This window comes from Amblyomma americanum, chromosome 2 (assembly GCF_052857255.1).
Source record: "Amblyomma americanum isolate KBUSLIRL-KWMA chromosome 2, ASM5285725v1, whole genome shotgun sequence".
In the NCBI taxonomy this organism is placed as follows: Eukaryota; Metazoa; Arthropoda; class Arachnida; order Ixodida; family Ixodidae; genus Amblyomma; species Amblyomma americanum.
In genome coordinates this window covers 31441769-31446467 of record NC_135498.1, presented here as the reverse complement: position 1 = coordinate 31446467, position 4699 = coordinate 31441769, and the positions used below count along the sequence as shown (strand labels likewise).

Sequence of the window (4699 nt, the reverse complement as noted above, 5' to 3'; positions counted from 1 at the left end):
TTCCCCTATGCACCTTGGTGTCAGTGACTGTTGGCTTGCTTAATATGTTTGTCAAACGAGCCCCTCATTTCCTTTACCTTGTCTGCTAACAGCTTAACGGGGGTCTCGGTTCTGGCAGTCTTGTTGCCATAGGTAGCATAAGAGGGCTCTCGCACAGTTTCCGCCCTCGCCGTTAGATGACGTTCTACGTCACACTCGCGGTATAACAGGACGTGCTATGTCCACCGCTATGGTCGAGGGTGGCGCTGGTGAACACTCTCAAGGTTCGCTTACACACAATGAACATAAATACCCACGAAAGCAGCAGATTGGACAGCCGTCGCCGTAGCTCAGTTGGTAAGAGCGCCGGACGCGATATTCGGAGGTCGTGGGTTCGGATCCCACCGGCGGCATGGTTGTTTTTTCTGCTGCTTTATAAGTAATTTTCTTAAAAAAACTAATTGATTGGCACTAGATAACAATAAAAAAAAACATTCCCCTATGCACCTTGGTGTCGGTGACTGTTGGCTTCCTTAATATATATATATATATATATATATATATATATATATATATATATATATATATATATATATATATATATATATATATATATATATATATATATATATATATATATATATATATATATATATATACCAATGAAAGGGAAATGAGGGGCTCGTTTGACAAACTTATGAAAGAAGCGAACAGTCACTGAAACCAAGGTGCAAAGGGGAACGTCTATTATTATTTTTTTTAACTTGTCTTGCTGAACGATGGGAGAATAATACTTCAATTACTCTGTTGCTTAAAGGAAATTCATTATAAGGCAGCAGAAAAAACAACCATGCCGCCGGCGGCATCGGAACCCACGACCTGCGAATTTCGCATCCGGTGCTCTACCAACTGAGCTACGGTGACGGCGCTCTAATCTGTTGCTCTAGTGGGTATTTATCTTTTGCGTGTAAGCAAATCTTGAGATTGTTCACCAGCGCCACCCTTGTATATATATAAACCTATGCTAAACTTTACATTTTCAATAAAATAAGAGGATAAAGCCCTGATAGACAGCCCCGAGTTACTACATCATGATTTTTTTTCTCATAAAGGCTGCCTTTAAGCTGCGACAAAATGATTTCGACGGCCCATAAAATACAACGAATAAAGCTTTCGCAATTCGTGACGTAACTTGAAAACTGATTCCAAGGTTCACGAAAACCACTTCGGCTAAATTTTTACTAAAGCTACTGTACAACGCCTTCACTGCTCTTTATTTGGTAATGTAACACACGTGCATTCCAGAAATGAGAATAAAAATATTTCACACTTATGCTTTTCTGCGCAGGCATAAAATCACAAAACGAGGAATAAAGGCACGTGTACGAAATATCCATCGCTTTGCAATGTATTCACCCGCCGGTAGTGAAAAGGTACATTGCTTTCTAGAATTTGAGAACGGTAATTCGCGCACCCAAGAAGCACTTATAGTGCTATAGTTTCGAGAGACAGCACAGTTCATTACGGGCAATTTGCATGAGCGGACGCCTGCAGAAATCTTGATATGCTACGAACGACGCAGAATAGCTTCGGTTATAGCTTGAGCAATGAACTATGGTCTATATGAGGGTTTATTGGGGCTAATTGGTATGCACAGGGTATGCAGTATATCTGCTTTCTTTTGATCACGCAAAAGAGATTTTCTTCGCGAGACACAATTCAGATGCATGATTGCTATTGTGCGAGGTTCGTATTCACACTTAATCTTGAAGTTCAGGAAAAGACCTCCTTTCAGTTCATGGAAGTGAACAGATGGAAGAAAAGGAATGATAGTTAGCTTAGTCTTCTTTCTTGTTTTAAGGAACAGGCTTGATCTTGCGTTACCATCTTTCGCTGACACATCACGCTATTATTTCTATCTATTTTTGAGCGAAAAAAAAACATTAACCTGAAGAGCACAAAAGGGCTTGAGAAGTTAAACGAGCTTACCTCCGTTCTCAAAAAAGTCAGGTATGTTACCTCATATTTTATAGGGGCCTAAGATGAAGTCTACAAGGACTATGAGCATATAGGAAAACAATACAAAGAAAAACACTTCCAAGATTAACAACACGCCTGCCGAGATGACCCCCAGGGATGAGGTATTAATTTCGCCGGGGATAAAAAGCTGAAAGACACGATTTGTGTGTTTTATGCGGCCTCTGTACAGCGCTTGATAAAGAGTAGAACAATGTACACGTGCGGACACGGTCTACAGTACATTTATGTTAAAAAAATAATAGAACAAAATTCAGCTGAATTCGCTTTTAATAAGAATGGCTGATGGTCTGCCTGTATGGGATAATGGATAATGAACTGAGAACAGGGAGAAGGAAGAGGGGAGAAGAGGAAAGGCAGGAAGGTTAATTGGAAGAATAATCGGTTTGCTGCCCTACGCGGGGCGAAAGGGGTGAGGGGATAAAGAAAGAGAAAGGAGAGTCACTATGAAAAGTCAGCGTTCTTTAAAGTCACAGCAAAAATACCTGACGGGGGTTCTAGCGGAAAATTTTCTTTTGAAATTATGTTAACGAAAATGGTATCAAATATAACTGTACGCTCAAATGGTTTCTGCTATCAAGAAGCGTTTGTTAAAGGACCCGGGGAAAAGAGCGTGCCGTGTGAAGGTTGTTACCAGGCAATCGCAGGACGCCTATCTCCAAATAAACTGCAAAAATTTTAGGTCCTTACAGTCGCTAATTATGGATCAGAGTTTTCAGAATGATTATGTGGAGCCACGGCGTGTATGGTTTTCAAAGAAATTGTGACGCCACAGCCTCCACAATTTTTCGGGAGTCTCCCCGACCTTGAGGAAGCCGAGTAAGCTTATTCGTAACGCGAATTTCTTAGAAAAATATCTTGAGCAATATTTCCAGCGCTAGCAAAAGTTTGCTTGTTCGCATGTGTAGAAACTAGTTAGGCAATTATTTCACTACTCCTAAAGCAATCGTGCTGGTAGAATAGAAAAAGACGTTTAGTAACTAGTACGCGAACCTTACAGGCTTCGTTTTCTCCATTTATAGCAACAAATTTTGCTGCTACAGGAGAGCCTCGCGATGGAGGTTTATTTCAGTGAGTCTCACAGTCATTACGGAAGATAAAAAAAAAGCACGCAACTGCTTTACCCAGAGCCTTATTTGTTTGCGGCAAACTGCATGGAACAGAACTAGCATCTGGCCAGTGGTGTCACAAGCTACACCACCCCTTTTTTTCTATCCTGACGTCTTGCCTCATAGGGGAGACTCTCTTCGTAGCATATGACAAATATGTCAGAAAAACGTCCCAAAGCTGCACTTAATATAGTGATGCCACTGCACCTGGGCGACTGGAACGAACAGTGCATTCAGAAATTTCAGTGCCACAAGGAACGTAGGAGTCTTAGGAGAGAACACGAATCTTGTGCTGGGTGGGGTGCAAACTTTACTTCGATGTCAGCAACCAGAAATGAATGGTATGAAGGTAACAGTAAGCAAAGATTAGCGGGAAGTGTACCCGCGTGTCACTGTGTCTTTCATTTCGAAATGGCCCATATAACAACAGCAAGTGAAACTGCAGCACACGTGAGAAGCGATAGTCGATTTCCGTGCTGGCGTTGTAGAGACTAGTCCCCGGTTTGAGAAAACTTCTCTCTTATCTTGCATCCTGCATCTTAGCGGCCTTTCTCTTTGCACACTGCACGTCGTCGCATGGACGAAGTGAGGAAATCTAAAACGCTTAATTGCTTTACGTACGCGGAAAATCAGCAGGCACTGAAACCAAAAGAAGCTATGGGATGTTTCTATTTTTAAACGCTTCTCATCGTTTCGGTGATTGTGCTTACGTCACATGTATGTCATAGCGAGAGCCCGTCATTTCCCTACCCCTGCGGGATAATTAGCTTAAGGACGGCCTTGGTTGTGGAAGTCTTGATGCTATAGGTATCATAACAAGGTTCTTGCACAGCTTCCCTCCTCATTGTTTGAAAACGTTCTACGCGAAACTCGAGGTAATAAGGGACTTACTATACCCGCTGTTATGAACGAGGCTGGCTCTGGTGAGCACTCTCAAGGTTCGCTTGCAGGCATCGCAGCCACCGAAAGTAGATTTGACAGCCGCCACCGTAGACCAGTTGGTTGAACGCAGTGCGAGAAATTTTGAAGTCGTGGGATCGGATCCCACTTGCGGCATGTGATTGTTTTTCATCTGCTTCCTAAACAAACTATCTTTCAGACATTAAATGTTTGCAGTATTAATTTTCCATTGATGAAAAGGAGAAATTAAAATGGCGCATAAGTTAGCGTGGTTTGGCCAAATGCCAATCCCTCTGTGCTGTTTCTTATTTCGGTGAATATTGGCTTCCTACATAAGCATGTCATAACAAGCCTCTCATTTCTCTCCCCTTGTCTGCTGAAATGCTTTAGAGTTTCTCAGCGTAAGAAAATAAATTGTTTTTATATTCTCTTTATTTCGGGAGCTTCCAGTTGTTAAAAAAGTACTGCTTGACAGAAGGTCAAGAGAGAGTTCCGAATAAGAATTTCTGAACCCTTTTTCCTACACCACAACATAAAAAATGCATATGATTCGCTGTGGTAAGCTGTATACAATTGGCTCCTAATGTTTGAGTCAATTTGTTCGTTCTTAGGGTGCGAAAGTTGCACAGTTTGCAATCGCGTACTTAACTGTATGCAGCCCTGATAACCTGTAT

General features: G+C 41.8%; 1 non-coding gene across 1 annotated transcript; it reads left to right on the top strand.

Annotated features, from left to right (window-relative positions):
* Positions 1-318: 318 nt before the first annotated feature.
* TRNAS-CGA (transfer RNA serine (anticodon CGA)) lies at positions 319-392 on the top strand. The gene has a single exon. It is a non-coding gene; the product is annotated as a tRNA-Ser (tRNA).
* The last annotated feature ends 4307 nt before the right edge of the window (positions 393-4699 follow it).